At 40.7% G+C, this 11,354-nt stretch overlaps 2 pseudogenes; both read right to left on the bottom strand.

Moving 5' to 3' along the window:
- Window positions 1-4,935: 4,935 nt before the first annotated feature.
- On the bottom strand, window positions 4,936-5,054 carry LOC134912295 (5S ribosomal RNA; annotated as a pseudogene).
- A 3,640-nt stretch (window positions 5,055-8,694) lies between these two features.
- Window positions 8,695-8,813, bottom strand: LOC134912294 (5S ribosomal RNA; annotated as a pseudogene).
- Between the last annotated feature and the right edge of the window lie 2,541 nt (window positions 8,814-11,354).

Below are 11,354 nucleotides of genomic sequence, written 5' to 3'. Positions count from 1 at the left end.
ATTGGTTCCCTATTATGCTTGCAATTAGTGGCCCATTGCACAAAAGGAAAAAACAGAGAATATGTGTGAGAAATATACAAGGTTATTAGATGAAAAATGAGCATCTTGCTTATTATATAGGTGGACATAGTGAAAAAATGGAAATAAAAATAAAAATAAAATGGGGAAAATTAGCAAAAAAGAATAAAAATGAATGAAAATAATAATAAAATTGAAGCTTTCACAAATTGTTTATGAAATATTTAGATGATAAGAATAGATTAAATTTAAGTATAATAAATGATAATTACTGGAAAAATATGTTAGGACAGCATATCTTGTCTGGAGTTATAAACAAACACGTTGTAAACATTGCATGAGGATATTCATAAATATTATTTATGTTATTTTGGATTAATAATGCAAGTGACGTCGATGGAAGTGGTGGGAATGATTGTGAGAAAGGATGGTATGGAAAAGGATGGGGAGTGAGGTGGAAAGGAATGGGGGGGATGGAGTGGGGGGGGGGGAAAGGGGGGGAGAGAGGGGGAAGGGGGGGGGTTTGAGATTGTGGGGTGTTGGGGTGTTGTGGTTTGCAGTGTGGTGGGTATGTGTGTGTGGTGTCGAAGGTGATGATCCTGTGTGGGCGAGAAGTATAATGATATGGTGAGATGAGGAAGGGGGTAGAGATGTAAGGGATAGGAGTGGGTTGACACTGGGAGTGCTGTGTGGAAACGTGTTAGTAGGTTGTGAAATATGTCGGAATTTGCTGGGTCTCTGTAATGGGATGGATGTGAGGTGCATGTGAATGGACTGCGGATGTGATGGTGCTGAGTATGTGGTGGAGGTGGGCGTGAAAGTGCTGATGAAAGAAGGGTGAATGTGATGTGTTATGCATGGGGGTGTACTGGATGTGAGTGTACTGGGGGGTGTAAGGGAAGGAAGCGAGGACACTTAATGGGTGCTATATAGAAAGTAGGTTACAGAAATGCACTGTAATTGATGTATTCATTCAGACCCAATGGTTTGAGACAACCTAACCTGAAAGTCCATTCACTTTCCTTCTTAATAAGTTCTTTGCTTAAGTCACCACCGCGTATGCCTAGATGGACCCTATCTAGGCCAAAGGCGCGCATATCACTTGGTGAGTCATGATGTGCAGCATGGTAGTGTCTGGCTACTGATGTTAGTTTTTTGCCTTTTTGAAGATCTGACGATGAGTTGCGAATGGAGCCCATATGTTCTAAAATCCTAGTTTTGAATTTTCTAGTCGTCATGCCTACATATCGTTGATTGCAAGGACAGGTTAGACAATAGACTACTCCTTGTGTGTCGCAGTTGAAGAAGTGTTGTATGGAAATATCCTTGCCATGTCTGTCCTTGACACAGTCAGTTATCTGTATCTGTGGGCAAGCCTTACATTGCCCACATGGAAAGGATCCCTTAGGGAGTTTGGATTTGGTCATTTCACGTGAAAAATGGCTCTGAACCAACGTATCTTTGATGTTCTTAGATCTCCTCCAACTGATTTGTAAAGTGGGATCCAATAAAGGTGATAACTCTGGATCCAGATGTAGGACAGGTAGATGTTTCTGAATGGCCTTTTTTAGTAGACGCCATTCGGACAGAAGGTCCCTACAAATCGAATCTTGGTGTCAGCCTTTTGTTCTTGGGGTTTGTCCTGGAAGATCAGGGATTCCCTGTTGGTTTTTGAAATAGATTGTTGGGCTCTCTTCAGAGAGCGTTTACTGTATCCCCGAGCTTGTAACCTGGTCATAAGTTCTCTGCTTTTCTGTTTGAACACCTTCTCCTCTGTGCAGTTGCGTCTAAGACGAAGAAATTCCCCTTTTGGGATGTTTTCAATAGTAGGTGGGAAATGTGAGCTTGTTTGGTGCAATATACTGTTTGTGGCTGTATCCTTACGAAAGAGTTCTGTAGCCAAAGTCCCACTTGTTGTCTTGTAGATATTCAAGTCCAAAAAAGATATCTTGTCTCTACTGATTGAGTGAGTGAGAAAAATGTTCAAATCGTTTACATTGAGGATGTTAATGAAGTCCAACAGGAGTTTCTCATCTCCTTCCCAGATCACAAAGATATCATCAATATATCTCAGCCAATTGATGATATGTTTTGTGTAGATATGATTATCATTGTTGAAGACTATTGTTTGTTCCCACCAGCCGAGGAACAGGTTGGCATATGTGGGTGCACAGGCTGCACCCATTGCTGTTCCCCGAATTTGCTGAAAAAATTGGTCACCAAAGGTGAAATAATTCTTATTGAGAACAAAACTCAACATTTCACATAGGAAATCATGAAATACATTTTTTTCTTCCATATCCAGGAAGAATTTGGTGGCTTGTATTCCTTGTGAGTGTGAAATACTGCTATACAGGGCTTCCACATCTAAGGTGACTAGGATACAGTTCTCATCTAGACATATGTCATGTATTTTCCTTAGGAGATCAGAAGTGTCCTTAAGGTAGGAGGGTAATGTCATGACATGGTCTCTGAGATGTAAATCCAGAAATTTGCTTGGGGTTTCCAAGAGTCCCCCATTCCCTGACACTATGGGTCTCCCAGGTGGTTTGTTGATATTCTTGTGTATTTTTGGCAATAAGTAAAAGGTAGGAACCCTGGGATTCGAGACCTCAAGGTATTTAGCCTCTTGTTGTGTGATAGCTCCAGTGGCAAATGCCTCTGTAATCATGTGCATGTATTTCTTGTGGAATTTTATTGTGGGATTAAGTGGCAATCTGATATAACAGGATGTGTCCAACAGTTGTCTCCGTGCTTCCTCTTCATACATTGCGATGGGCCATATGACAATGTTACCACCCTTATCCGAGGGTTTGATAACGGTGTCAGTCCATGTTTTAATCTCTTTAAGAGCTTGTCTCTCTCTGTATTTGAGATTTTTAGTGAGACATCTTTTACGAGAATTGGTCTGGATCTCGTCAAACTCTTTGGAGACTAGATCCAAAAAGACCCTGATTTCTGGGCTGTTGGTGTCAGGAGGGAAAAAGGTGGACTTCAGTTTGCATGTGGGTCTTATTTTTCGTGAAGCAGGGATGTCCGAGGCTGATTCCATATGCAGCTCCTCCAGTATTTGGATAGCTGTATAATCTTCTTCGGTCAGTGGTGTTATTGATACACTAGGATCCTCCAAAAGTCCTGAATGGCTGGATAGTGAAGTCATAATACTTGAGTCAACAGAGGATTTAGCAAAAAAAATTTTTAATAATAATTTGCGGCCGAAGAGTCTGAGATCCTTCTCCCACAGAAACCTATCAAAGGGTGATGTGGGTGAAAAAGATAGACCCTTGCTAAGAACCTCTAATTGATCTTCCGTAATGATTTTGGTACTGAGGTTGATAATTTGCAATTTGTCGGTAGTTGTCACTTCCTGGTTGTCCGTACCGGATAGTGAGATGTTCTTGGGGTGGTCCAATCTCGCTTGTTTCTGTCTGTGTTTCGTCCCCCCCCTTCTTGTCGGCCTTGTGGCTTGCTTCTGCCTCTGGTATGTTGGCCTCTCCCTAAAAAAGGGTCCTCACTTTTGTTGTATCTATGGGTGTGGGTACTTCCTTCAGGATGTTCCGTGGCGGAGTCTTCACTGTATGATGATTCTAATTCCGAAGAGCTCGGATCTTCTCTAGGTGGTCCTCCTCTAGGACGTAGAGTGGGAGAATGCCAACGAAAGATTTTTCCTAGGGAGAAGTCGTTTTTGTCTCGTAGGAATTTGGTGCGTTTCCTTTCTATAATATTGGTTTCATATATATCCAGATCTTTCTTGTATTTTTCAAATGTGTTTTGGAAAGATAGGTCTTTCTCCCAGGTTTCTAAGTTTTGACCCAATTCTTCGATATTTTTTTCTACTTGATCTAATATCAGATTGTCATGTTTGATCAAGATTAGAATTAGTTCATTAGAACATTTTAATAGGCTGTTTTCCCATTCAGTTTTAAGGTTGTCTGTGGCCAAAGGGAAGGAGGGGAAGATACGTGGTTGTAAGCCTCTGGGTGATAATTTATTTTTGTGGTAGTTTTCTAATGTAGTGATATCCCAGGTGAGCCTAATCCTTTTTTGAAGGTTTTTCTGTAATTTTGATAAATCAGATTTCCAGTCTTTGGGAGTGCTGGGATTGTGGAAGGTATCTGAAAAAATATCTCCAAATTCCTCTACGTTTCTACGTTTGGATGTTAGTTCAGTTTTTAATGAAAATGCTGTCATTGCCTTGAATATAACAATATACAGTGGGGGGAAAAAATGAAAAGAGGAAAGGGAATGTTGTTATAACAGAAGCGACTACTATACAAAAGGAAAGAGATCCTATAGCAAGGTATATAAATCCGTGCAAGGTATGGAAAACTGAGTCTTGACTCAGTGTACTGAATACATGAATGTATTGGGGGTATACCGCACTGGAGAATGGTAAGGTATCTAATAGATATTGTTAGAACCAAAATACATAATACAACGAGAAAATCTGAGTTTTCTAATGTTATCTTGAGTTTGGTGGTGCACCCTGAGTCAGTGGTAAGACATACAACAAAAGGGAGAGAAGACTCTTTTGTGGGTGCACTCTTGTATGTTTAAGAGGTCTCAGAAGAGACAATAAGTAAAAATTATAAATTAATTTTTAAATATAACTTTTATTAACAACAATTGATAAAATAGTAGAGTTTACTGTCAAAAATTGGAGGTAGGGGTGGGGGGAAGGGTGGGGGGGAGTTGGGGAAAAGAAAGGGGGGAACACAGAACGAATTAATTACAGTGTAAATACTGAATATTGTTCTGGAATGCCTGGGTGCGATAATAACAGCTGGAGACCCTGAAAATTGAAGCGTTTTTATTCTCTCATGAGCGATGATGAGGAGACAGATGGGATGATTAAAGATGGAATGAGCAAGATGAATCTGCTGTCAGTGTTAGACGCTGAGCAAAACCGTCCAGGAATTTCTACTAAACTGAGTATTCCTCGAGAGTCTCCCACTCGAGTACTGACCCAGCCCTACACTGCTTAGCTTCCAAGATCGGAAGGATTCGGGCGTTACCAGTGTGGTATGATAGTAGAAAAAATATTTGATATCGAGGGCTCGAGAATCACTGATGAGAGTTCACGAAAATGGAGAAATAAGAGAAAAGAAAAGACAAGAGAATGGGTGGAGGAGGAAAATAGGGGATCTGCTGCCACCGTTAGACCGGGATAATTACCCCTGAATCAGTGGTGAGAGTCCTGAAGATAGTATAAAGTGAGGAAAAGGAAACGATACTGATAGGTAAAAATTTTTGAGATTGGTTGATAGACAATGGGCTGCTTGATTGCAGGATGCTGATAGTACCTATGATAAAGGTATTAGGTGTGATAAAGAGCAATTTGTACACAATTAGCAGTCAAATAAATTGATTAGACCCATACATCACCATCAATTATCAGATTATTACAATTATACCAAAATGGTATCAGGTGGAAAAAGAAGGAGAAAATGAACAACAATTTCTTATTTGTGTTCCGCTGTATGCAGAGCTGCAGAAATACTATATAATATGATTGCAAGATGCTGATAGTACCTATGATAAAGGTACTTGGTGTGATAAGGAGCAATTTGTACACAATTAGCAGATAATTAAGTTGATTGGAACCATGCATCACCATCAATTTGATGCTGACAGATTATTGCACATTGTACCAAAATGATATCAGGTGAAAAGAGAAAGAGATAATAAACAACAGTTGATTGTACAGAGCTGCAGCAGTGCTATATAATACGCAGTATAGAGGATAGTGATAAATTGCTCAGCCAAATGATTAGATCAATATTGATGACTGAAAATAAAGGTTTAAACAGTATCCTATGTGGTATTAAGCCGCTAAATGCCGACTATCTGTAAAACGGGTACTTGCAAAAAACAGCTTGATGAATGCTATTATCAAATATAAATATGCAAAAAGATGCTGAGATTGAGCAGATATTACCCGGAATTGTATGGAACGATCAGTCACTAATATGAGCAGGATACTTTCTGAGTACGGAATGTCCGTGTCAAAGTCCAGGCAAATTGAAGATGCAGGATACACTGGTTCTCAGGAGCTGAGCAGTTCGTTTATAGCCGCACTGCCGATCAAAGTACCTGATGTATTGTGGAGACGTGGTCAGGTTGGCTGAGGAGAAGAGAGACACAATGTTCCTGGTCCCATCGCGGTAGTATCTAGCGGCTGCGGGTTGATGCAGCGGCTGCTGGGGAAAGAGCGGCTCGTGGTTCAGGATGTCCGGAATCAGCTGTCACACCCAGGCAGTGGGGGTAGGGAACGGAAAACTAGTTTCACCCGTTCACCGGGCTTGATCACTTCCTGTTCCCAGAGGGGATAGTGCAGGCTTTATCTTGCAAGGGAGCTGGTCGTTGTCCAATCAAAAGGGAGGCGTGTCCTGCGTTTGTAAATTGCTGCACAGGTGGAACGGTTGTTCTGTTTAGTATTGGTTCCCTATTATGCTTGCAATTAGTGGCCCATTGCACAAAAGGAAAAAACAGAGAATATGTGTGAGAAATATACAAGGTTATTAGATGAAAAATGAGCATCTTGCTTATTATATAGGTGGACATAGTGAAAAAATGGAAATAAAAATAAAAATAAAATGGGGAAAATTAGCAAAAAAGAATAAAAATGAATGAAAATAATAATAAAATTGAAGCTTTCACAAATTGTTTATGAAATATTTAGATGATAAGAATAGATTAAATTTAAGTATAATAAATGATAATTACTGGAAAAATATGTTAGGACAGCATATCTTGTCTGGAGTTATAAACAAACACGTTGTAAACATTGCATGAGGATATTCATAAATATTATTTATGTTATTTTGGATTAATAATGCAAGTGACGTCGATGGAAGTGGTGGGAATGATTGTGAGAAAGGATGGTATGGAAAAGGATGGGGAGTGAGGTGGAAAGGAATGGGGGGATGGAGTGGGGGGGGGGGGGGGGGAAAGGGGGGGAGAGAGGGGGAAGGGGGGGGGTTTGAGATTGTGGGGTGTTGGGGTGTTGTGGTTTGCAGTGTGGTGGGAATGTGTGTGTGGTGTCGAAGGTGATGATCCTGTGTGGGCGAGAAGTATAATGATATGGTGAGATGAGGAAGGGGGGTAGAGATGTAAGGGATAGGAGTGGGTTGACACTGGGAGTGCTGTGTGGAAACGTGTTAGTAGGTTGTGAAATATGTCGGAATTTGCTGGGTCTCTGTAATGGGATGGATGTGAGGTGCATGTGAATGGACTGCGGATGTGATGGTGCTGAGTATGTGGTGGAGGTGGGCGTGAAAGTGCTGATGAAAGAAGGGTGAATGTGATGTGTTATGCATGGGGGTGTACTGGATGTGAGTGTACTGGGGGGTGTAAGGGAAGGAAGCGAGGACACTTAATGGGTGCTATATAGAAAGTAGGTTACAGAAATGCACTGTAATTGATGTATTCATTCAGACCCAATGGTTTGAGACAACCTAACCTGAAAGTCCATTCACTTTCCTTCTTAATAAGTTCTTTGCTTAAGTCACCACCGCGTATGCCTAGATGGACCCTATCTAGGCCAAAGGCGCGCATATCACTTGGTGAGTCATGATGTGCAGCATGGTAGTGTCTGGCTACTGATGTTAGTTTTTTGCCTTTTTGAAGATCTGACGATGAGTTGCGAATGGAGCCCATATGTTCTAAAATCCTAGTTTTGAATTTTCTAGTCGTCATGCCTACATATCGTTGATTGCAAGGACAGGTTAGACAATAGACTACTCCTTGTGTGTCGCAGTTGAAGAAGTGTTGTATGGAAATATCCTTGCCATGTCTGTCCTTGACACAGTCAGTTATCTGTATCTGTGGGCAAGCCTTACATTGCCCACATGGAAAGGATCCCTTAGGGAGTTTGGATTTGGTCATTTCACGTGAAAAATGGCTCTGAACCAACGTATCTTTGATGTTCTTAGATCTCCTCCAACTGATTTGTAAAGTGGGATCCAATAAAGGTGATAACTCTGGATCCAGATGTAGGACAGGTAGATGTTTCTGAATGGCCTTTTTTAGTAGACGCCATTCGGGACAGAAGGTCCCTACAAATCGAATCTTGGTGTCAGCCTTTTGTTCTTGGGGTTTGTCCTGGAAGATCAGGGATTCCCTGTTGGTTTTTGAAATAGATTGTTGGGCTCTCTTCAGAGAGCGTTTACTGTATCCCCGAGCTTGTAACCTGGTCATAAGTTCTCTGCTTTTCTGTTTGAACACCTTCTCCTCTGTGCAGTTGCGTCTAAGACGAAGAAATTCCCCTTTTGGGATGTTTTCAATAGTAGGTGGGAAATGTGAGCTTGTTTGGTGCAATATACTGTTTGTGGCTGTATCCTTACGAAAGAGTTCTGTAGCCAAAGTCCCACTTGTTGTCTTGTAGATATTCAAGTCCAAAAAAGATATCTTGTCTCTACTGATTGAGTGAGTGAGAAAAATGTTCAAATCGTTTACATTGAGGATGTTAATGAAGTCCAACAGGAGTTTCTCATCTCCTTCCCAGATCACAAAGATATCATCAATATATCTCAGCCAATTGATGGAGACCCTGAAAATTGAAGCGCTTTTATTCTCTCATGAGCGATGATGAGGAGACAGATGGGATGATTAAAGATGGAATGAGCAAGATGAATCTGCTGTCAGTGTTAGACGCTGAGCAAAACCGTCCAGGAATTTCTACTAAACTGAGTATTCCTCGAGAGTCTCCCACTCGAGTACTGACCCAGCCCTACACTGCTTAGCTTCCAAGATCGGAAGGATTCGGGCGTTACCAGTGTGGTATGATAGTAGAAAAAATATTTGATATCGAGGGCTCGAGAATCACTGATGAGAGTTCACGAAAATGGAGAAATAAGAGAAAAGACAAGAGAATGGGTGGAGGAGGAAAATAGGGGATCTGCTGCCACCGTTAGACCGGGATAATTACCCCTGAATCAGTGGTGAGAGTCCTGAAGATAGTATAAAGTGAGGAAAAGGAAACGATACTGATAGGTAAAAATTTTTGAGATTGGTTGATAGACAATGGGCTGCTTGATTGCAGGATGCTGATAGTACCTATGATAAAGGTATTAGGTGTGATAAAGAGCAATTTGTACACAATTAGCAGTCAAATAAATTGATTAGACCCATACATCACCATCAATTATCAGATTATTACAATTATACCAAAATGGTATCAGGTGGAAAAAGAAGGAGAAAATGAACAACAATTTCTTATTTGTGTTCCGCTGTATGCAGAGCTGCAGAAATACTATATAATATGATTGCAAGATGCTGATAGTACCTATGATAAAGGTACTTGGTGTGATAAGGAGCAATTTGTACACAATTAGCAGATAATTAAGTTGATTGGAACCATGCATCACCATCAATTTGATGCTGACAGATTATTGCACATTGTACCAAAATGGTATCAGGTGAAAAGAGAAAGAGATAATAAACAACAGTTGATTGTACAGAGCTGCAGCAGTGCTATATAATACGCAGTATAGAGGATAGTGATAAATTGCTCAGCCAAATGATTAGATCAATATTGATGACTGAAAATAAAGGTTTAAACAGTATCCTATGTGGTATTAAGCCGCTAAATGCCGACTATCTGTAAAACGGGTACTTGCAAAAAACAGCTTGATGAATGCTATTATCAAATATAAATATGCAAAAAGATGCTGAGATTGAGCAGATATTACCCGGAATTGTATGGAACGATCAGTCACTAATATGAGCAGGATACTTTCTGAGTACGGAATGTCCGTGTCAAAGTCCAGGCAAATTGAAGATGCAGGATACACTGGTTCTCAGGAGCTGAGCAGTTCGTTTATAGCCGCACTGCCGATCAAAGTACCTGATGTATTGTGGAGACGTGGTCAGGTTGGCTGAGGAGAAGAGAGACACAATGTTCCTGGTCCCATCGCGGTAGTATCTAGCGGCTGCGGGTTGATGCAGCGGCTGCTGGGGAAAGAGCGGCTCGTGGTTCAGGATGTCCGGAATCAGCTGTCACACCCAGGCAGTGGGGGTAGGGAACGGAAAACTAGTTTCACCCGTTCACCGGGCTTGATCACTTCCTGTTCCCAGAGGGGATAGTGCAGGCTTTATCTTGCAAGGGAGCTGGTCGTTGTCCAATCAAAAGGGAGGCGTGTCCTGCGTTTGTAAATTGCTGCACAGGTGGAACGGTTGTTCTGTTTAGTATTGGTTCCCTATTATGCTTGCAATTAGTGGCCCATTGCACAAAAGGAAAAAACAGAGAATATGAACGTAGAAGATTATAATATGGAGGTATTCAGACAACTGCAAGATGGAGAAACATATAAAAAACTTAGAACAAATCCAGGTGAAGGTATTATGGATAAACTTAAAACCTTCTTGGCACTATACCTATCCAAAGGGATTATAGAGGAGGATGATATGAAATATATAACCATAGACAATCCTTCTATACCAGTGTTATATATACTCCCTAAAGTACGGACAGATTCATGCCTCTCCAATTTATCACTGGTTTTAGATAGGATATTACAGCCTATGGTGCAATCCACTCGTTCTTACCTCAAAGATACTATTAATATTATAAACAAATTAATGAACGTTAAGTGGGAACCTGGATTCTTAATGGTTACAGCGGACGTACAGTCGCTGTACACCATTATAGAACATAAACACGGTCTTGAAGCCACAGAGTTTTTTCTCAACAGAGATATGGTAGACATAAATAAAAAAGAATTCATTCTGGATGGCATTTCTCTTATTTTGAAAAATAATTTTTTTTGGTTCCATGATGCTTTTTATTTACAGCTTACAGGAACAGCCATGGGCACCAGGCTGGCACCCAGCTATGCCAATCTTTTTATGGCCCACTGGGAAGAACAAGCAGTATGGGGGGGCCATCAGCTGGGTGCCGGTCTGGTGTCCTGGCATCGGTATATTGACGATGTCATATTTGTATGGGGTGGTGGCCGGAGTTCTTTGGACACCTTTTGCACACACCTTAATGACAATCAATATAACATAAAATTTACATTTGAAATAAGTGAAGTTGAAGTAAATTTTTTAGATTTGAAGGTATACATTGAGGATGGTATTATTAAAACCAGTAACCACATGAAAAGTACTGATTGCAACTCTTTCATAGACTATACCAGCAATCATCATCATAATTGGCTGCGGAGTATTCCTGTTAGTCAATTCCATCGTATTCGACGGAATTGTACAGACATACAGGAATATGAACAGCATGCCAATATTTTACAGGAACAGTTCCAAGAAAAGGGTCATGATTCAGAAACAATAAAAAAAGCAAGAGATATAGGTGCTAGCATAAATAGAGAGGCATATCT

This window comes from Pseudophryne corroboree, chromosome 4, assembly GCF_028390025.1.
Source record: "Pseudophryne corroboree isolate aPseCor3 chromosome 4, aPseCor3.hap2, whole genome shotgun sequence".
NCBI classification, from domain to species: domain Eukaryota; kingdom Metazoa; phylum Chordata; class Amphibia; order Anura; family Myobatrachidae; genus Pseudophryne; species Pseudophryne corroboree.
This window is presented reverse-complemented; position numbering and strand designations above follow the sequence as displayed.